Raw genomic sequence first — 23,713 nt, forward strand, 5'->3', positions numbered from 1 at the left:
GAAATATGGCCCATCTATATGCTGTCTGCAAGAAACTCACCTTAGACCCAGGGGTGCAAGGGGGCTGAAAGTGAATGGTTTGAAAACATTTTACATGCAAACAATACCAAAAAAAGGCAGGAGTAGCTAAACTAATATCAGACAAAATAGACTTTTAAAAAAAGATTATTTATTTATTCCCCCCCCCCCACCTCAGTTTTCTGCTCTCTGTGTCCATTCACTGTGCTGTCTTCTGTGCCTTCTTGTATTCTTATTAGGCAGCTCTGAAAACTGATCCTGGGATCTTCCAGAATGGGGAAGATGTGATCATTCTCTTGCACCACCTCAGCTCCCTGATCTGCTGCAGCTCTCATTATCTCTACTCTGTGTCTCTTTTTGTTGCTTCATCCTGCTGTGCCAGCTTTCCGCATGGGCCAGCACTCCTGTGTGGGGCAGAACTTCTACGTGGAGCAGTACTCTGCACAGGCCATCACTCTGCATGAGTCAGCTTGCCACACGGGTCAGCTTGCCTTCACCAGGAGACCCTGGACATCGAACACTGGACCTCCCATATGTTAGATGGGACCCCAATTACCTGAACCACATCTGCTTCCCCAAAATAGTCTTTAAATGCAAAACTATTATAAGAGATAAAGAAGGACACTACATATTAATAAAATGGGTAATCTATCAAGAAGAAAGAGCAATCATAAACATTTATGCACCTAACTAGGATGCTGATGCAAACATTGGAAAAACTAACTAGAGAAATATACATGTCTGTACAATTTTTGTGGAGGACTTTAATACACCATTATCACCAAAAGACAGAACATCTTGACAGAGAACCAATAAAGAAACAAAGACCTTGAATAATACGTTAGAGGATCTGGACCTAATAGATATATACAGAACATTACACCCAAATATGGCAGGATATACATTCTTCTCAAATGAACATAGATCATTCCCATGATAGACCACATGCTAGCCTACAGAACAACTCTCAATGAATTCAGAAAGATTGAAATTATATGAAGTAATTTCTCTGACCACAATGGAATGAGGCTAGAAATCTTAAGGATCAGAGAAGCAGATTAGGCACAAAAATGTAGAAGCTAAACAACATACTTAGACAATCAGTGGGTCAAGGAGGAAATTGCAAAAGAAATTGGTAACTAACTTGAAATGAATGAAAATGACAACACTAAGTACCAAAACCTATGAGACACAGCAAAAGCTGTACTGAGAAGAAAATTCACATCCCTAAATGCCTATATTAAAAAAGAAGAAATAGGTAATATCAAACTGCACACCTGGAGAAATTAGAAAAATAACAAACTAATCCTAAAGGAAGTAGAAAGAAGGAAATAACAAAGATTACAGTACAGCTAAATGAAATTGAAAATATGAAAGAATTAGAAAAAAAACCTTTAAAACCAAAAGCTCATTCTTTGAAAAGATTAATAAAATTGACAAACCTTTAGCTAGACTAACAAAGAAAGAGAGAAGACACAAAAACATAAAATAAGAAACAAGGATGGGGATATCACCAATTACCTTACAGAAATAAAGAGTATCATAAGAGAATACTTTGAAAAATTGTATGCTAACATGATGGATAATTTAGAGGAAATGGACAAATTCCTAGAATCACACAAGCAGCCTACACTGAATTAAGAAGAAATTGATGGACTCAACAGACCAATCACAAGCAGTGAGATTGAATTAGTCATCAAAAACCTCTGAACTAAGAAGAGCCCAGGACCAGATGTCTTCACAGGTGAATTCTACCAAACATTCTGGAAAGAATTAACACCAATACTTCTTAAAATCTTCCAAAAAATACAAGTGGAGGGAACATTGCCTAACTTATTCTATGATGCTATTGCAGTTTTTAATATTGCTTATGAAGTCCAAAAATAGATATTGGATTATGTTTTTGAACCAATCTGTTCCTCTGGGCATATTAGATTATATTAAATTCAGAAGTTTCACTTTTACTTGATTAAATAATGATTAAGGCTTTGGCTGGGCCACATCAGTAGGATGTTGTGTCCCCACCTCCTTGGTAAGTGGGGACTCACGTGGAAAATGACATGGCAGAGGAGTTAATTAGAGTTTTTATTTTGGAGCCCAGGAAGTAAGCACACAGAGAAGCAGATATGTGAGGAAAGAGAGAAGGCTCCATTAGATACGAGGCCCCAAGAATAGAGACTAGCTGTACTGACAGTTTATAGCTGGCCTTGTGGAGTGAGCAGAGCAGCTGAGCCCAGAGAGAAACAAGCCCTGAGAGAGAAACAAGACTTGTTGCAGCCTGTGGCTGAGATTGGAAGAAGCTGGAACCACGGAGCTTTGGGAGGAGGAGGAAGGCTGAACCCTCCCAGACATCACCTACCATCTTGCGTCAACAATGGTAACAGACCCTAGGTGAGAAAGTACCTTTTATGGTACCTTGAGTTAGACTCTGTAGGGTCTTCTGACCATAAGCTTCTACCCCCAAATAAATACCCTTTATAAAAACCAACTGATTTCTGGTATTTTGCATCAGCACCCCTTTGGCTGATTAATACAGATGCCAACATCACCCTAATACCAAAGCCAAAGACACAAGAAAGGAAAACTATAGAAAAATCTCTCTAATGGGCCTAGATGCTAAAATCCTCAACAAAATACTTGCTAATCATACTCAACAACACATAAAATGAATTATACATCATGACCAAGTGGGTTTCATCCCTAGTATACAAGGATGATTCAACATAAGAAAATCAACCAATGTAATATACCACATCAAGAGCTCAAAAGAAAAAAAGCACATAACCATCTCTATAGATGCAGAAAAAGCATTCAGCAAAATACAGCACTCTTTCCTGATAAAAACACTTCAAAAGATAGGAATAGAAGGAAACTTCCTCAACATGATAAAGGATATGTAAGAAAAACTCAAAGCTAACATCATATTCAAAGGTGAAATCCTAAAAGCTTTCCCACTAAGATCTGGAACAAGACAAGGATGCCCACTATCACTACTCTTATTTAACATTGTGTTAGAAGTACTTGCTCAAGCACTTAGGCAGGAAAAAAATATACAAGTCATCCAAATTGGAAAGAAAGAAGTAAAAATTTCTCTATTTGTAGATGACATGATGCTATATGTAGAAAGCCCTGAGAAATCATCAGCAGAGTTTCTAGAGATTATAAATGAGCTCAGTAAAGTGACAGTTCATATTAATGTGCAAAAATAAGTAGCATTTCTGTACATAAATAATGAGCAATTTGAAGAGGAAATCAAGAAGAAATTTCATTTACGATAGCAACTACAAAAATCAAATACATAGGAACAAATTTAACTAAAGACGTAAATGACCTGTACATAGAAAGTAACACAACACTGTTAAAGGAAATCAAAGAAGACCTGAATAAATGGAAGAATATTCCCTGTTCATGAATAGGAAGACTAAATATCATTAAGATGCCTATCCTACCCGATCTGATTTACAGATTTAATGCAATCCCAATAAAAATTACAACAGCATTTTTTTACTGAATTGGAAAAGCTAACTATGACATTTATTTGGAAGGGCAAAGGACTATAAATAGCCAAAGACATATTGAAAAAGAAAAACTGAATTGGAGGATTCACACTATCTCACTTTAAAACATACTACAAAGGTATAGTGGTCAAAATTGCATGGTATTGGCACAAGGATAGACATACAGACCAATGAAGCCAAATTGAGAGTTCTTATATAGATCCTTGCATATACAATCAATTGATAGTCCACAAGGCCACCAAGCCCACTCAACTGGGAGAGAATGGCCTCTTTAGCAAATGGTGCTTGGAGAACTGGATAGCCAAATCCAAAAGATTGAGAGAGGAACACTATCTCACACCTTATATAAAAATTAACTCAAGATGGATCAAAGATCTAAATATAAGAGCCAAAACCATAAAGATTTTGGAAGATAAAGTAGGGAAGCATCTACAAGATCTTGTATTAGGAAATGGTTTCATGAACTTTACACTGAAAGCATGAGCAATGAAAGAAAAAATAGATAAATGGGACCTCCTCAAAATTAAAAACTTTTGCACCTCAAAGGAGTTTGTCAAGAAAATGAAAAGACAGCCTACTCATAGGGAGAAAATATTTGGTAACCATCTATGTAATAGGGGCCTAATATCCAGCATATATAAAGAAATCCTACACCTCAAAAATAAAAAGACAAACAACACATTGAAAATACAGGCAAGTGATTTGAATAGACACTTCTCCAAAGAAGAAATAAAAATGGCTAAAAAAACCCCATGAAATGATGTTCAACATCACTAGCTATTAGGGAAGTGCAAAGAAAAACTACAATGAGATATCATCTTACACCCATTAGGAGTGGTGGCTGTTAAAAAAACAGAGGACTACAAGTGTTGGAAAGGATGTGGAGGAATGGGAACACTTAACCACTGCTGGTGGGAATGTAGAATGGTGCAGCTATTGTGGAGGAAAGTTTGGTAGATCCTCAGGAAGCTAACTACAGAACTGCCATATGATCCAGCAATTCCACTGCTGGGTATATATCCAGAAGAATTGAAAGCAGGAACACGAACAGATATATGAACACCAATGGTCATAGCAGCATTACTCACTATTGCCAAAAGTTGGAAACAACCCCAAATGTCCATCAACAGATGATGGATAAACAAAATGTGGTATATACATACAATGGAATAGTACTCAGTTGTAAGGAAGAATGCAGTATTAACACAGGGGATAATATGGAGGTATCTTGAAGACCTTATGTTGAATGAAGCAAGCCAGGCACTGAAGGACAACTATTACATGACCCCACTGATATGAATTAAGCAATTGAGCAGACTCACAGAGCTGGAGTCTGGAAGATAGATTTATAGGAGACAGAAAGGGAGAAGATGGTTGTGAGCCAATGCTTATATGGGCAAAATCTACGATAAGGTGGAAAGGTATAGTTGTGCAGTGGATGGGCAGGACAGTGGTGCAGTGATATTGGGTTGGGCAGTGCCAGTCTGTGAGAGGGGTAGGGTGGGAAAGGTGGGTTGGATTGTCCATGGAACTGGGGGGAGGGTTGGGGGAGGGTGCAGGTGAACTCTGGGGATTTGTGGGTATGTGGCTGTAACAACACTGAGAGTGTTCTTTTGGCAAATATGGAAGGGGAGGGTTACTGGTTTAGGGTGTTGGATGTGGGGGCACGCAGGACAGGAAGCACTTGGGACAGGCTTCTAGGGAGTTTGTGAGTTTTCATCTTGTCGTAATGTGTTGTATTAGTGGGTGGAGACCCACATAAGAAGCAGAGAGTTGTGGGGAATCCTGTGATGTTCTCAAATAGAGGTGCAGGAGTCCCTCAAGAGCATAGGCAGTGCCTAATAGAGAAGGACAGGCCAGTATGTTAAGCCCTTAATGTTGTTGCAAGTAACTATGAATCTGTTCTTTAAGGAGTGAAGCTTGGTGGTTGCCTTGGGTCCCAAAGGGAGGGGGAGAGAGGAATAGAGTAGATGGAGTATGGGGTATTTTGGTGGTGATGGAATTGTTCTGCATGATCTTGCAATGATGGATACAGGCCATGTTAAATTTCATCAAAATTTGTAAAAGTGTATGGCCCAAAATGTAAACCATCAGGTAAATCACTGACAGGGGTTAGTACCAATGTTTCAATATTTGTGCATCAATTCTAACAAATGTACCATCCACATGTAAAATGTTATTAATAGGAAAGAGGGGAAAGGGGGTGGGTGGCGGGTATATGGGAATCCCCTAAATTCCATACATGACTTTTCTGTAAACTAAAGCTTCTTTGAAGACCAAATGAAAAAAATAAGACACTGGGTGAATAAACAGAAAAAAAATGTGACTGTACATAAAAGAGAACAGATCTTACAGTGATGAAAGACATAATGTCAATTTTTAAAATTTTTAAATTTCTTATTCCAAATTTTTAAAAATTGTATTTTATTTGTTATTTTTAAAACTACCATTAATATTTCGTTTTCTTTCTCGTTGTATTTGTTTTTGTTGTTGTTGTTGTTGTTGTTGTCATTGGCATCATTTTGGAAGAAGTTTTGGACCACAGAAGGGTTACAACTGTGGCAGGGAAGGATCATTGGTGCAGGGTGTCAGTGATAAATGCATGGGAGAAGATTCACCTGGGGCATAAATATAAGGCTTATGAATGTGTTGAGATGTTCATGGGGCATTGTCATGGTGGGTGGCGATTCACTAACCAAAAGAATACTGAATTCCCATCCTGGGGAATTCTGCCACATTCTCTAATGGGACAGCAAGAATCCCCTAAGTACAGGGACATGACTAGTGAAGGAGGATGAACCATTGATGGACCCTTGATACTGATGACTATGCTTATGAACCTTTACTTTTAAAATGGAAACTTAACCTAGTATTATAGGGTGCCTAAGGGTTACCTCCTGAGAGTGTCCCTGTTGCTCAAATGGCCTCTCTCTAAGCCAAACTCCCCCCAATATGGGACATGACTCCCAGGGATGAGTCTCCCTGGCACCGAGGGATTACTACCAAGTGCCAACTAGCAATGCAACTGGAAAAAGACCTTGACCAAAAGGGAGAAAGACAAAGACAAATGAGTTGATATGGTTAAGAGATTTCAAAGTGAGTCAGGAGGTCATCCCAGAGATTATTCTTATGCATGTCTCAGCGGATCTCATTGACTGCCAAAGTAAATTTCACCTCAAAAAGTGAGGTTTTTGAAGGCTCTGGAGACAACCGGACACTAAAGTCAGGGCAGACAGCTTAGGACATTGGTTCCCTGCAAGTGGGCCCAACTTTCGAGTTTATGCTCCCCAGTGTGACAGAGTTGGATTCAGTTATGGTTTCCCTACACATGGCTTTTCTGCCCCTTCTATTTGAATTTATAGTTAGTATTAGAGTTGGTAGGTGTTCGTCCAAGAGATTTAAATCTTTGGGCTGTCCATGTGAGAGTTGGTCCCTGAATCTCAACAGAATTGCAACACCTACTCTCCAGTTCATTGTACTCACCCAGAACAACTAACAAGGAGATGATGATGGACAACGACCATCCCAAGAAACAGAAAGAGTCTGCAACTTCAAGCAAGATAGTCCCATCCATCTGCCCTGTGGGATCTAAGCCCCCACTAAGTTGGAGGCAGAGTAGGCATCAACATTCGAGAATCCTCAGGATTGGGGAATGAACGATGGACTAAAGTAGACTTACTGTGATTCTAGCAATGGAAGAACTTTTGTCATTGATGTAGAGGCAATAGCCATTGGAGGTTCTGGGGTAAGGGAGAGGGAAAAATGGGTATAATATGGAGGCATTTTCAGGACTTGGAAATTGTCCTGAATGACATTGCAAAGACAGATACAGGCCATTGTATATCTTGACATAATTTACAAAGTTGTGTGGGAGAGTGTAAACTACAGTGTAAACAATAAACCATGCATAGTGGCTATGTTCAAAAATGTGTTCATCAGTTGTAACAAATGTACCACCAGGATGTTAATGTGGGAAAGTGTGGGAGGTGTAGGGAGTGGGACATATGGGAATCCCCTATATTTTTATGTAACATTTATGTAATCTAAGTATCTTCAAAAAATTAAAAAGTATTAAAACTAAAGAAAGTATACAAAGGAACCAAGTAGATATTCCAAATGGAAAAGTGCTATAACTGAAATGAAAATTTCACTTGAGGAGTTCAACAGCAGCTCTAAAGAGGAGAAATAAGAAGCAAAAATATTTGCACGAATGAAAACTGACATTATCCAGTTTGAGGAGCAGAAAGAAAGGACAATGAAGAAAAGTGATCAGAGCCTGAGGGACCTATGGAACACCATCAAGCAGACAAACATACACATTATGGGAGTCCCAGAGTACAAGACTGAGAGAAAGAGACTGAAAAAATACCTAAAGAAAAATGGCCCCAACTTCCCAGACTTGATGAAAGACTGAATCTATATACCCAAGAGGTCAACAGACTCCAAAGAAGATAAATGCAATGAGACCACATTGATGCACATTATTCTAAAATTGTGGAAAGACAAAGACAAAGAGAACTCTTGAAAGTAGCAAAAGGGAAACAACTTATCACACACAGGGATCCTCGAGAAGATGAATGAATGATTATCAGAGACATGGAGGTCAGTGGGCTGACATATTTCAAGGGCTGACAGGAAAACAAAACAAAACAGAAAACTTTCAACCAAAAACTTCTGTACTCAGAAAACTTCTTTCAAGAATGAAGGAGAGGGAAGCGGATTTGGCCCAATGGATAGGGCGTCCACCTATCACACGGGAGGTCCAAGGTTCAAACCCAGGGCCTCCTGACCCGTGTGATGAGCTGGCCCACCCGCAGTGCTGATGCATACAAGCCCTGTCCCGCAGGGGTGGCCCCCACGTAGGGGAGCGAGGCCCACATAGGAGTGCGCCCTGTAAGGAGAGCCGCCCATTGCAAAAAATGTGCAGCCTGCCCAGGAATGGCGCCGCACACATGGAGAGCTGATGCAGCAAGGTGACGCAACAAAAAGAGACACAAATTCCGGGTGCCGCTAACAAGAAAACAGGTGGACAAGTGGTGAATGGACACAGAGAGCAGACAATGGTGGGGGGCAGGGAGAGAAAAAAAAAGAAAGAATGAAGGAGAAGTTAAGACATTGCTTAACTTTTAACAGTTTAAAAAATGTGCTGAAGGAACTCATTACCAGAATCCAGCCCTACAAGAATGTTCTAGGGCATCCCTCAGACTGAAACTAAAGGACACTAGACAGCAATATGAAGAAATAAAGAGCGTGGTAAAAAATAACTACATAGAGAAATACAAAAGTACTAATGTGCTTTGGGTTTGCAGCTCCTCTTTTTTCCTGTATGATTTAAAAGGCCAATGCCTGAATCAAAAATTATAAATCTATGTTAAGGTGCACATCAAGAATAAAGATGTATTCTGTGACAATAGCAATGTAAAAGGGGAGGGACAGAGATGGACAGGGACAGAGTGCTTGTATGCCATTGAAACAAAACTTGAAATCTAGGTCAGTCTTAGTCTGAGATGTTAATGCAATCCCCAAGGTAACCACTAAGAAAAGAACAAAGAGCTATATATAAAAAGAAAGAGGAAGGGAATGAATACGGTACACTACAAGAAAAAAATTAATGAAATACAAAAAGGAGGTTAGGGAGGAATTGAGGGCCCAAAATCATATAAGACATAAAGAAAAAGAAATAGCTAAGTAGCAGGGGTAAGTCCTTCCTTATCAGCAATTACTTTAAAGGTAAGTGGTGTGTAGTTCTCTTTCCGTACAATGTCTTTGTGGGGCTTCAATGTTAGGGTAGTGTTGGCCCCATAGAATGAGTTAGGAAGTGTTCCCCTCCTCTTCAATTTTTCTGAGTTACATGAGAATTGGTGTTTAGTAGTCTTTATGTGTTTGGGAGAATTTACCAGTGAAGCCATCTAACCCTGGGCTTTCCTTTGATTGAATAAACAGATTCAATCTCTTCATTTGTTACAGGTGTGTGGTAGGCCGATTTATGGATCCCAACAAACATGTCCTTAATCTTAATTTGCATCCCCAAGGGTGTGAACCCATTGTAAACAGGACCTTTGGAAAGGTCATTTTAGGTTGAGGTGTGGCACAAATGAATCAGGGTGGGCCATAATCCGGATTATTGGAGGCTGTGTAACATTAGCTAGAAAATGACAGAAGCTAGAAATGAGTAGACAAAGCCTTGTTATGGAAGAAGAAACGCACGCCAGGGAACTCCCAGAATTGTCAGCATCCAGCACTGGAGTGCTACAGACTTTGCTGGAGAAAGCAAGTTTTACCGGCACCTTGCTTTTGGATTTTTCCTAGCCTCAGAACTGTGAGCCAGCAAATTCCCATTGTTTAAACCAAAACCAGTTGTGGTATTGGTGATAGGAGATTAGGCAAACTAAGGGTACTCTATTCAGATTTCTATTTCTTTTTGCGTCAGTTTGGTAGTTTGGGTGTTTCTAGGAATGTCTCCATTTCATCTAGTTCATATGACTTGTTGGCATACAGCTGTTCATATTATCCTCTTAGAATTGTTTTCACTTGTGTAAAGTTGGTAGTAATTCTCTTCTTTCATGTCTGATTTCTGAAGATATTGTTATTTCCCCCTTTGAATGATCTCAGCAGCATTGTGAAAGGTCAATTGACTATAGCATCGAGGGTTTATTTCTGGACTCTCAATCCTATTGATGTGTGTGATTACCTTTACAACAGGAAGGAAGGGAGGAAGGGAGAGAGGGAAGGAGGGAAGGAAGGGGAGGGAGGGAGAGAGGGAGGGAGGGAAGGAAACCAATTCCACTTGCAGTAAAACTAGAGAGAATAGAATGCTTAAGAATAAACTTATACAAGGAGGTGCCAGACATGTATAGGGAAAACTACAAAACAATGCTGAAAGAGTTTAAGAGACCTAAATAAAGACACACAGCATGCACGGATGGGAAGACTTTGTTAAATTGTCTATTCTACACAAAGTGGTTGACAGAGCCAATGCAATCCACTTCAGAGTCCAAATGGTGTTTGAAAGTCCCATCCTAAAATTCATAATGAATTACAAGGGACTCAGGAGGGCTAAAACTGTCTTGAAAAGGAAGAAAAATGTTAGAGGACCTACACTTTTTTTTTATAAAATCTACTACAAAGCTACAGTAATGAAAACAAATGGTGGTGGGAAACCTGGATATCCACATACTATTATAAAAGAAACAGGAACTAATGTGTACTGTTGAGGATGCAGAGAAATTGGACCCTCGGACATCGTTGGTGGGTTTCCATGATTTCCACTGTAGAAAAGACCTTGGTGTTTCCTCAGAAAATTGAACATAGAACTACCAGATTACACAACAATCCTACCCAAAAGAATTTTAAGAGGGAAGAAACAGATAGGTGGACACTAACGTTCATGGCAGCCTTATTCATAAAAACCAAAAGCCGGAAACAACTCCAGTGTCCATCAACAGCTGAATGGTTAAACAAAATGCAGTATCTACATATAATGGACTATTATACATCCATAACAAGGGGTGAAGTGCAGATACATACTACACATGGATGAACCTTGAAGACATCATGTTGAATGAAAAAGGTCAGTCAAAAAGGACAAAAGTTGCTTGATTTCACTTACATGAAACACATAGAATAAACAAATTTATAGAATAAAAATTTTATATTAGAGTTTACTGGGGTGGGAAGGAGGTTTGGGAAAATACTGCTGAGTTTCTGTTTGGGGTGATAAAATAATTTAGGCAAAGGATGCTGATGATGGTTATACAATTCTGAATGTAATTCATACCACTGAACTGTACACAGAAAGGAGTTAAAATGGGAAACTTTGGGGTGTATATATGTGAACACAACATGAACTAAGGGGGGAGGTGGGGAAGAGAGAGCGAGAGAGAGGGGAGAGAGAGAGGAGAGAGAGAAAGAGATCCCTGCTTCAGATTCAGATGCCCCCCTCTTTTTTATTGTCTTTATTAATTTTTTTAATATTCCATTCAAAAAATATGAGATCCCCATATACCCCCCACCCCCCTTACCCCACTCCTCCCCCCATAGCAACATTCTCCTCCGTCATCATGAGACATTCATTGCATTTGGTGAATACATCTCTGAGCATCCTTGCACCTCATGGTCAATGGTCCACATCATAGCCCACACTCTCCCACGTTCCATCCAGTGAGATGCCCTCCTCTTAGCCCTCATGCTATGTTGCCTCAGTGATGCGTCCTAGGACTACTAATCCTTGATCATGATCATGGACTGGGAAGTTCATGTATTGTCCCAGTCATCATCCTCATGGTTTCATGGACAGATTCACAGGGCGGAGACATGTGTGAAGATGTGGATATGGCATGTGTCCCAAACGTGATTTAGTAGGATCTCTTCAAAGTGCTGTTTTGTTGTTTATAACACAAGGGAAAAAGACAAGTAAATCCTAAAGTCCCTTCCAGTAATAAATGTAAATGTTTCTCTATGCTGCTGCTGTCCCCATAGACAGGGAATGGAAGGTGCAGAAATCAAACAGGGAATAGGATTGGGGTACACAGGGGAAGAGGAAAGAGCCCCTCTAGGGTGAGTTTAGAGAAGAATTGGTTGCTGGTCATATCAACTTTCTAGCAATAAGAAACTTCCAGAATGGCTGAGGAGGCATGGGTATGACTTTATAGAGAGCTGGAAAGGTGCTCACTAGCCACTTGTTATAGGTAAGGGGGTATAGCTCAGGGGTAGAGCGTAGAGCATTTGACTGCAGATCAAGAGGTCCCTGGTTCAAATCCAGGTGCCCCCTGCCATGCTGATTTTTCCAATTCACAGAAGCTGTTGCTCACATTCAGGTTTCCTTTCATCTATGACAATTATGTCAGTCATAACAACTGCAATCTGCAATCTCATGCCTGCATTAAAATCCCTCCCTCACTTGGCATCTGGCCTCTTCTCCCTCCAATGATCATTATATCTCCTTTCTTCAACTCAATTGGATTCTCAAAGTGAAGGTAGATTCTCTTATGTTGACTTCTGCTGGCATTTCCAGGACAGGCAAAAGGGCTGTATTTTAAGAAGACTTTTCAGGAATAGACAATAACTTGGATCCCCAGTTTCTGTTGCCCTCAGCTTCCTTCTTTCTACCAAGACAGTATGGCTTATACAGTGCAGTGTTGGTCAGACATAGGGAGACACATTACAGCATTCAGGGTCTCATGTCGTGTAGACCTACCTGTCCCTCTGGGCAACTGGTTTCTCACAGGCCAGACTACTCATACTGTTGCCTGAAACTCATAGGTCCAGACCCTGCTTTAGCTACTTTACCAACAGACAAGGATACTGTGGTTGGAACTCTGTGAAACCAGTGGAACCCATTTCTGTCTTCATTGAAGGAAAATAGTCTTAGGGCTGGGGTCTGGGAGCTGGGGTCTCAGGTCCCAGGTGAGGTGTATGTGGGTAGTTTTGGTAACCTGTTGGCCAGCTCTTGGGCTAAACTGAAAAGACAATTGATAATACTCTGCAGGTTCTACCAGCCTCTCTCTTTCTGCCTGTGCTGGAACCTCCACCCAGGGACTAGAGTTGGAAAAGGTTCAGAGCTTGGAAAAGTGTCTTGTTATGAGTCATGTCTCACAGCTTCCCAGAAGCCAGTCCTGAAAGGACAATAACTTAGTTTTATAGAGCTGAGTGTTACCACACAGCTGAACAGTATCAATTAAGTTATACTAGCAAGGCAGGGGGTATAGCTCAGGGGTAGAGCATTTGACTGCAGATCAAGAGGTCCCTGGTTCAAATCCAGGTGCCCCCTAATTTGCCTAAGCTTTTGGTAGTTTAGGCTACCCACATCTTCCTCTAATGGCCCTACACAAGGTTTAAGAGATCTGCACCAGTTGCAGTGGGGAGGAACACACAGTTTGGTAGTCAAGGATATCCACATCCTCTTTTCATGGGCCCTCTAGGAAGGATTAAGTCTTCTCTACTAATTGGTGTTTGTAGCAGCAAGCCCACAGAACCACTCCTTGGGTTTGCATAACATGGACTCCCATTGATGTCCCTTTGATGTGGATGGGGCTCATAGCCTCAATCCCATTATAATTCCTGAAGATATGTGCTGATTTGGAATCCTCCAACCTCACAGTGTCTAGTACAGGGCACAGGCAGAACATCTCTGAAACTATTCTGTGAAAGCAGAAATTGAAGACAGGCCAAGTTGTAAACAGCCTGGCTAAATGAATAAGGAGTGTCCCAGCATAGAGATAATCTGCAGACTGGGAGAGATGCTTTTTTCCTGTGACCCTGGAATAGAAGGACTGACACAGCCTACCCCTTCAAGAATCAAGAGTAGTGAGGAACAGGAATGTAACAACATGGATGACCTTGAAGACACTCATATTGTGTGAAATAAGCCAGTTACAGAAGGACAAATGTTTTATGGTCTCACTGATATGAAAAATTAGAATACGCAAGATCATAGAATCAGAATATATCATGGAGGTTCCTGGGGGCCAGGGCAGGGGTACAGAATGAGGAGTAAATGTTTAATTGGTGCAGAATTTCTCTTTGGAGTAACAGAAAAATTTTGGTAAAGGATGGTGCTCATGGAACACAATACTATGAATAAAATTAACACCACTTGAATAATATAATGAGTGTGGTTAAATGGGGGGAAGTTTTAGCTTGTATATATGTTACTAAAACAGAAATTTTAAAAATAAGCTATAGGACTGTACCACACAAACAGTGATCCCTTATGGAACCTTTGGACTATAGTTAACAAAGATCGTAATGTCTTTCCTCAGCTCCAACAAAGGTACCATAGTAAGGCATAGTATTAATCATGGGGAGGGGTCCTATGTGGAACTCGGTCATTTCTGCATGATTTATTTTGGAAACTGCCAACTTCTTCCATAAGTAATTAAGTAAATAAATAAATGCATGTGTGTATAAACAAGGAATGAGAAACAGCAAATCCTGGAGAAGGGGGAGAATCTGACTTTCAGGGTAACAAAATTATAATATTTGAATATTCAGTTTTCAATAAAACATCTCAAGTCAGACAAAGAAACATGAATGTTTAGCCTCTTTACAGGAAAAAGAGTAAATTAACAGAAATTGTGCCTGAGCAAATCCTGACATTGCTTGTTCTAGACAAAGGCTTTAAAACAACCAACTAAATATGCTCCAAAATAGCTAAAGGAAAGCAGGAAATATTAATCCAGGAAACAATCAAAACTACATATGAACAAAATAAGAATACTAACAAAGAGGTAGAAATTATAAAAAGGAGCCAAATAGATATTCCGAACTGAAAACCACTATAATTGAAATGGAAAAGTCACTCGAGGGGTTCAACTGCAGATGTAAAGAGGTAGAAGGAACAAGCAGCAAACTTGCACAAACAATATTTAATATTATTCAGTTTGAGGAGCTGAAAGAATATGGGCTAAAGGAAAGTGAACAGAGCCTATGGAATACCATCAAGCAGACCAACGTACACATAATGAGTGTTCTAGAAATTCCAGACAGAGAGGAAGAGACAGAAAGTATATTTGAAGACAAAATGGCCCCCAACTTCATAAATTGAAAGACATGAATTTATACATCCAAGTGTTCAACAAACTCTAAACAAATGTAATGATACCACACTGCCACATATTATAGTTAAATTGTGGAAAGAGAAAGACAAAGACTCTTGAAAGCAGGAAAAGAGAAACAGCTCAGCACACAGGGGATCCTTAATAAGATTAACAATTGGCTGTACATGAGAAACCGTGGAGGTCACTGGGCTTACATATTTCATGTGCTGGTAGGAAAAAAGAAAAGCCATCAACCCAAAATTCTGTACCCAGCAAACTTCTTTCAAAAACATAGGAAAAACTAAGAAATTCTCAGATTAAAAAAAAAAATGCTTAAGGAGTTCATTAGTCAAAGACCTGCCCTTCAAGAATGCTCTAGGAAGTCCTCATAATGAAATGAAAGGACACTAGACAGTAACTCCAAGCCACATGAAGAAATAAAGAACATAACTATACAGAGAAACATAAAATTATTGTGCTTTTGGTTTGTAGGTCTTCTTTTTCCCTGTTTTACCTAAAAGGCCAATGCAGGAATCAAAAACTTTTAAATAAAAAATAGTTGAAAATTTTCCCTCTTTTCTCAATCAGGAATACAAGTAATGAATGAAACCCAAGTTGCATAAAAGTCCTACTACAAAACTGATGCCATTTAGCATATTATAAAAATTGGAAAGAATTCATCAAACATCATAGAGCTTTGTTTATATGTTTCTTTGAGATGCTGGAATTTGTGTAATTGCAAAGAATCAGGCAGTTCTGTACTCTTGTTTTTAAATTAAATTCATAATAAATTGATTCAATTTGCTACTTAGAAACATAAAAATTATAATCTGTTATTCCACATATCAATTATATATTTATTCTTTCACAAGAGCAATGTAAAAGGGAGGGACAGAGATGTACAGAAACAGAGTTGTTGTATGCTATTGAAACCAAATTGACATTATTCAAAATAAGTTGTTGAGCCGAGATCTCTGAATCCTCACTCTGATGTCCTAATTCTATGTTTTTATGCAACTGTCACCCTACAGATATATTAACATGTCTTTCCAAGACATATCTTTTCAATATTGAAACCACACTGTAGCAGTTTATATGGTTATGAATTCCAAAAATGGATATTGGATTATGTTTGTAATCTGGTCTGTACCTGGGTGTGATTGAGTTATGACTGGGGCTTTGACTGGGCCACGTCATTAGGGCATTAAGTCCCCACCCCTTGGTGCATGGGGACTCCCAGATAAAAGGCATGGCAAAGGAAAGAGTTGAGGGTTCTTAATGTTGGAGTTTTGATGTTGGAGTTTGATGCTGAAGTCTTAATCTGGAGCCCCGTAGAAAGAGACAGAGACATTTGTCTGATAGTCTATAGCTGGCCTTGTGGAGAGAGGCAAAACCTAGAAACCCTCATAGTCTACAGCTGACTTTGTGGAGAAAACAGGAGCTGAGCCCAGAGGAACCCAGGAAGCCTGAACCCTCGCAGACATTGGCAGCCATCTTGCTCCAACATGTGAAAATAGACTGGTGAGGGAAGTAACTTATGCTTTATGGCCTGGTATCTGTAAGCTCCTACCCCAAATATATACCCTTTATAAAAAACAACCATTTTCTAGTATTTTGCATGAGCACGTCTTTGGTTGACTAATACACACACCCACCATGACTTTGTCTTCCTGCAGAACAGCACTGACCTGTAGGGCTACTGGCACCTCTGCCCCACTGAGAATGGGTCTGTCTTCCTGCCTCAGTCTCCCTCTCGGCATGTATACCTGCATGCACTGGGGGTTCCTCTGCCAGCAGCACTGCTACCTTCACTCTTCCCCCACTCATCTCTTTATCTGTGGGCTATAACAAAACCCTGGAGAACTTTTTTTAAAAGATTTATTTTTATTTATTTCTCCCTCTCCCCGCCCCGTTGTCTGCTCTCTGTGTCCATTCACTGTGTGTTCTGTGACTGCTTCTATCCTTATCAGAGGCACCGGGAATCTGTTTCTTTTTGTTGCGTCATCTTGTGTCAGCTCTCTGTGTGTGCAGTGCCATTCTGGGGCAGGCTGCACTTTCTCTCACGCTGGGTGGCTCTCCTTACAGGGTGCAATCCTTGCGCATAGGACACCCCTGCATGGCAGGGCACTCCTTGCGCTCATCAGCACTGCGCATGGGCCAGCTCCACACAGGTCAAGGAGGCCTGGGGTCTGAACCGTGGACCTCCCATGTGGTAGGCGGATGCCCTATCCACTGGGCCAAGTCCACTTTCCCCTTGGAGAACTTTTGACCTTCACAGATTCAGCATTCAGGGCCCTCAATTTAATTCCTCATATATTTATTGTGTTTACTAAATTGCCAAGTCTTAGAGAGAATACAGATATGATTAAAATCTAGTCTAGATTAATTTAGTCCTTAGCCATCCTTTTTTTAGATGCTCTTAGTCTAATAATGATTAGACAGCACAAAATTATATTTGTGTTGACAGAAGAAGCTCTAGGAAGTGGAGCTGGACTACCTCCAAATGAAGACTTAAGGACAGCTTTGCAGAGATGGTGAGAGTCAACTGGAGTTTGAAGATAAGTGTTTAGGCAGTGTGTGTAAAGGGTATGAGAGACAGACAATGCAAAGAAATAAAGATGCAAGTTTTTGGAGTGCTTTCTGGGTCTAAAGTTTGTTTGCATGTGTACATATGTCTGTCCATGTGTGTGCATATGTATGCAGATGTGCATGTGAGCATCTGTAGTAGGTTGGAAGTATATGAATGAGGAGTATGGAGGGGAGAGGCTGGACGGAATGTAAATGTGAGCAAAGGATTGAAAGTGGATGATTAGACCAAAGAGATTTTTTGTAAGGAAAGTTTTGGAAACTGGACTTTGTTTTGTGAGCAATAGAAAGTCATGCATGTTGCTGAAGAGAAACAAGATCAGTTCCTTTATTTAAGGAGACACTTAGGAGTCATTACAGAGGATGGTTTGGAGTTTGGAAAAAGTCAAAAACAAGAAAGTGGCATTTTTGTCATTATTATTTAGCACTGTTAGTACCATGCTAGGTACTTGAACACGTTTCCATATATGTCACACATGCACAAACTTGCAAAAGGGGTATTATTATCCCTATTTAAGACAAAGAAACTGAAGCTTATAGAGGTTAAATAACTTGCCCAATGATATACAGAGTAAGGAAATCAAAGCAGAAAAGTAAGAAATTCCAGGAAAACTTTTGGATATAATATATAGAACTTGATGACTATCAAATGTACAGATTCAGGAAAATGTGAGAAAGTAGAGTCAGATAATGAAAATTACATATATTTTTTTCCCAGAGAGAAATGTAGTAGTAGCTACAGGGGAAGGTGGGGCAATCTGACCTACCTTAGGATAGAGATGTGAGCCTGCTTTTGGCTGGGGGAAGGAAGAATATTGAAAAAGAACTGAATTAATTCAAGGATGGGAACAAGAGCACAGATGGGATGGCTTGCTTTGGGAAGGAGGAGTGAATGTCTTTCTCTGAGATAGAAGAGAACAGGCTAAGGATGGTTAAAGAGCGAGACGTCTATGAAGTGCAATAGGAAGCCAAGGAGCTAAGGTCTGGCTTATTCTATTCTCTCTGTAAAGGTAACATCTTCTGCTGAGTGAAACGGCAGATGTAGAGAAGGAAAGTAGATCACTGATGAACCTACAATCTGAGGAAGGGGAGTTAGATGGTCTGGTGGGGTTGGGAATAGTTTTATTTGCTGTGACCTGGTTCTTTTCCTCTCTAGAGTCCACCTCTTGTGGCCACTGAGAACACTGTTGTCCCTCAGATATATTTGGCCCTGCCCAGCTCAGCATAGGAAAACTGCTAATGATTTTATTCTCAGCTCCCTAATTTTTTTTTTTTTTATTCTATACAGACCCTGGCCCAAGGAGTCTAGGTCTATCTTGAGAGTAGATAATATTACTGGTTCCCTTTTGTACAGCTCTACTCTCTGTCAGCAGCATAGTAATCATCTTTTGAGTGCCCTCTGTGGAGGAATCCATTACCTCATTGTTACTAGCGAATTTTTACCAATTGCCTTCCCAGAGGGCAGGGGATCTCATTTCTAAACTCTGAGGGTTCCTTTCTATAACCTCCAAAAGACTAGAGGGGAGGAAAAAAAAGGAAACTGGAAGTTGTGGGGTAAAAAGGATAGTAGAGGGAAGCAGATTTGGCCCAATGGATAGGGCATCCGCTTACCACATGGGAGGTCTGAGGTTCAAACCCAGGGCCTCCTGACCCGTGTAATGATGAGCTGGTCCACGCACAGTGCTGACGCACGCAAGGAGTGCCATGCCACGCAGGGGTGTCCTCCGCATAGCGGAACCCAACGCGCAAGGAGTAAAAGTGCAACCTGCCCGGGAGTGGCGCTGCACACATGGAGAGCTGAAGCAGCAAGATGACGCAACAAAAAGGGACACAGATTCCAGGTGCCACTGCCAAGAATACAAGCGGACACAGAAGAACACACAGCAAATGGACACAGAAAGCAGACAATGGGGAGGGGAGGAGAGAGAAAAAAAATAACAGTGTACTAACAGAAAATAATAGGCCAATCTCATTCATTAACACAGATTTAAAAATCATAAACAAAAGTTTGGTAAATCAAATTAAAGTTTGGTAAATCAAATTCAGCATTACATAAAAAGAATAATACATAATAAAATTAAGTTTATTCCAGAAATACAAGATTGACTTAACATTAGGAAAATCTACATTACCAATATAGCAGATGCTGTTGGTGTTCCATGGATGCTCCTTTAGCACCTACTATTTCTGTGCAGGCTGGACCAAATTTCATCTGTCAGCATCTGTAACTTTATGTCTGAGGGCTTTCGCAGGCTGCCAAAGCCTGCTCCTCCTATGCATATAGCAAGCTAAAAGTGCCAGGGAAATAGCACACTACCTCGAAGAGCAGCCCTCAACCAACCATTGAAAGGAGTTGGTGCACCAGTACCTGTCTTAGTTTGCCAAAAGCTGCCAATGCAAAAATACCAGAAAATGTAGGCTTTTATAAAAGGGGACTTATTGCGGGTAAAAGTTTACAGTTCCAAGGCTGAGAAAATGTCCAAATCAAGGTATCACAAGGGGTGCTTTCTCACCAAAAGTCAGTTACCAGCAGATCCTGGAGCCCTGCCATGTGGAGAGGCAAGATGGTGGATCTACCAATCTTACTCTAGTTTTCCTGGACCTCGGCTGTTGGTGATCAGGCATCTCTCCCTGGGCCTTATCTCCTTGAGCCTCTTGGGGCTTCTCTGTGTTTCTGCAGCTGTAGGCAAACCTGGAGTCCTTTCTCACGTGGCAGGGTCAAAATAGCAGCTCTCTTTTCTCTGTGTCTCTCTGTGTGTTCTCAGTTTATATAGGCCCAGCAAGAGGTGGAGATCCAACATCAGGCTTCACTGATGTAGTCCAATCGATGAGGTATAATCAAGAGATCTAATCAAGTTTCCTCAAATGAATTTCATCAAAGGTCCATCCACACTGTTTTTATAGGCAAAGGAAAGGGTTAGCTTAAGCACATAATTTTCTGGAGTCCACAAAAGACAAATCAGGACAATATCCCAGCTCCCTCATCCTTTTGGGAAGAATAACTCTGCAGTGTGTTATACATTCTTATGGTGTTCTCTAATGTGTATTAAGCTCTAGTTGCCTATAGTGGTAACTTGGCCAATATGCCACCTTTTATTGGCTCTTTTCCTTTCTCTATCTGACTTCCTCAATTCCCTAATGGTGTTACTGGACTCATCTCTCAAATAAACTACATGAACTCAAATTCAAGATTCTGTATGAACCTGAACTAAGACAACATATTAAAGGAGAAAAATCATGTCATCATTAAATACAGGAAGAAAATATTCAATAAAATTCAACACACATTCATGGTTTAAAAAAAAATCTTGGCAAACTAGGACAAGCATTCTACCTCCTCAGTATACTGCAGGGTATCTACCTAACATAAAAATAAGTATTTAATTGTGGGATTTTGAAAGCTATCTACTGTAGACTGAAAATAAGACAAGAAAGTCCACTGTTGCCACTTCTAATTAATAATGTACTAGAGGTACTAGTCAGGGAAATAGGGCTAGCAAAAAATAAGGTAAAATTTATAAAAATTAGAAGGGAGAAACAAAATAATTATTATTTGCAGGAGATTGTATATGTAGAACATAAAAAGAGTCTTTAATCACATTATTAGAATTAATTATATGGCTTAGCAATGTTGTTGGATTCAAAATAAAAATTGCATTTTGATTTACAAGCAACAAATTTTAGAAAATGAAAGATTTCATTAACAAAAACATAAAATATTGAATTCCAAAAAATAAATCTAAACAAAGATGAGAAAAACTCTGTGCAATCATAAAATGCTGTTAAGAGTAACTGAAGAAGACATAAAACAATGGGAAGGTACACCATTTATGGATCGGAAACCTCAATATTATAAAAATGCCAATATTTCCTAAATTCAGCTAGAATTTTAATGCAATCTTAATCAGAATTCCAAGATTTTGTGAGTGTGTTTGCGTGTAATTTGACATGCAGATGGTAAAATTTATTTGTAAATTCCGAAGGCCAAAATAACTAAGACATTTGAAGAAAATAGATACCAATACTTATTTAAAACCACAATAATTAAGATAGCTTGACATTAGTGCAAGGCTAGGCAAATAATCCAATGCCCTAGAACAGCCATCCCAGAAAGAGGCCCATACGTAAACGGATGCTTGATTGATCACAAAGATGGCACTTGCAGAGCAGAGAGGAAAATCTAAGCTGGCCAATGAATGGTGTTGAAGTAATGAGGTATTCACATAGAAAAAAAAACAAAACTTGGGGAGCATGTGTAGCTCAGTGGTTGAGCACCTACTTTGCATGTATGAGGTCCCAGGTTCAATTGTCAGTAAAAAAAAAGGAAGAAGGGAGAGAGGGAAGGAAGGAAGGGAGGGAAGGAGGGAAGGAGGGAAGGAGGGAAGGAGGGAAGGGAGGGAGGGAGGGAGGGAGAGAAGGAAGGAGGGGAGGGAAGGAGGAAAGGAAGGAAACTTTTTTTTTAAAGATTTATTTTATTTCTCTCCCCTTTCCACCCCCCTGCCCCAGTTGTCTGTTCTCTGTGTCCATTTGCTGTGTGTCCTTCTTTTTGCCCACTTCTGTTGTTGTCAGCGGCATGAGAATCTGTTTCTTTTTGTTGCGTCATCTTGTTGTGTCAGCTCTCCGTGTGTGCAGCGCCATTCCTGGCAGGCTGCACTTTCTTTCACGCTGGGCAGCTCTCCTTACCAGGCGCACTCCTTGCGCGTGGGGCTCCCCTACGTGGGGACACCCCTGCGTGGCACGGCACTCCTTGCGCGCATCAGCACTGTGCATGGGCCAGCTCCACACAGGTCAAGGAGGCCCAGGGTTTGAACCGCAGACCTCCCATGTGGTAGACGGACGCCCTATTCACTTGGCCAAGTCCGCTTCCCAAGAAGGAAGGAAACTTGACCACTACCTAACACCACACACAAAAATCAATTCCAGTATGATTATGAAATTTCAAAAAAGGTGTGATATGGGGGCATTTTCAGGGCTTGGAGTTGGTCTGAATGACATTGCAGGGAAAGAGGCAGGATATTATATATCCTGTCATAACCCACTGAATGGCGTGGGAGAGAGTGTAAACTACAACGTAAACTATAATCCATGTGGTATAGCAGTGCTCCAAAATGTATTCATCAAATGCAATGAAAGAAGTTGTTGATGAGGAGTGGAGGGTGGAGGGAGTGGGGTATATGGGAACCTCTTATATATATATATATATTTTTTTTTTTAATTTATTTCTCTTCCTTTCCCCCTCTCCCAGTTGTCTGCTCTCTGTGTCCATTTGCTGTGTGTTCTTCTGTGACCGCTTCTATCCTTATCAGTGGCACTGGGAATCTGTGTTTCTTTTTGTTGCGTCATCTTGTTGTGTCATCTCTCTGTGTGTGTGGCACCATTCTTGGGCAGGCTGCACTTTCTTTCATGCTGGGCAGCTCTCCTTACGGGGCACACTCCTTGCGTGTGGGGCTCCCCTACACGGAGGACACCCCTGCGTGGCACAGCACTCCTTGCGTGCATCAGCACTGCGCATGGGCCAGCTCCACATGGGTCAAGAAGGCCCAGGGTTTGAACCGCGGACCTCCCATGTGGTAGGCAGACACCCTATCCATTGGGCCAAGTCTGCTTCCCTTATATTTTTTAATGTAACATTTTGTGTGACATATGTATCTTTTTTAAAAAAAAGATACTTTTAAAAATTGACTCAAGTTTAAAAAAAAGGCAAAAATAATTGAACTGTCAGAAAGTAATATATGAAAATACTTCATAAATTAGACACAAAAAAGCACACATTACCACAAAGAAATAGATTGATAAAGATGATAATTTAAAAATTAAGAACTTTTAATCATCAACAGACACCATTAAGTGAGTAAAAAGGCAATTTACAGAGCAGGAGAGACAATATCTGCTACATATATAACTGTGAAGGGTTTATATCCAAAATATATAAAGAAATTTAATAAAGCAGTAACAAAAATATAGACAACACAATAGAAAGATGAACAGGAGACTTGAACAGGCACTTCATAAAAGTGGACATCCAAATAACCAATAAGCCATGAAATAATAATA

General features: G+C 40.2%; 1 long non-coding RNA gene and 2 other non-coding genes across 3 annotated transcripts in view; 2 read left to right on the forward strand and 1 right to left on the reverse strand.

Moving 5' to 3' along the window:
- The window catches only part of LOC131278550 (uncharacterized), a 202,091-nt gene that overhangs the window by 66,213 nt on the left and 112,165 nt on the right, over positions 1 to 23,713 (reverse strand). The gene's annotated exons all lie outside the window — the stretch shown is intronic.
- TRNAC-GCA (transfer RNA cysteine (anticodon GCA)) lies at positions 12,228 to 12,306 on the forward strand. Its single transcript has one exon. It is a non-coding gene; the product is annotated as a tRNA-Cys (tRNA).
- TRNAC-GCA (transfer RNA cysteine (anticodon GCA)) lies at positions 13,234 to 13,305 on the forward strand. Its single transcript has one exon. It is a non-coding gene; the product is annotated as a tRNA-Cys (tRNA).

Source organism: Dasypus novemcinctus, chromosome 5 (assembly GCF_030445035.2).
Source record: "Dasypus novemcinctus isolate mDasNov1 chromosome 5, mDasNov1.1.hap2, whole genome shotgun sequence".
Taxonomy (NCBI): domain Eukaryota; kingdom Metazoa; phylum Chordata; class Mammalia; order Cingulata; family Dasypodidae; genus Dasypus; species Dasypus novemcinctus.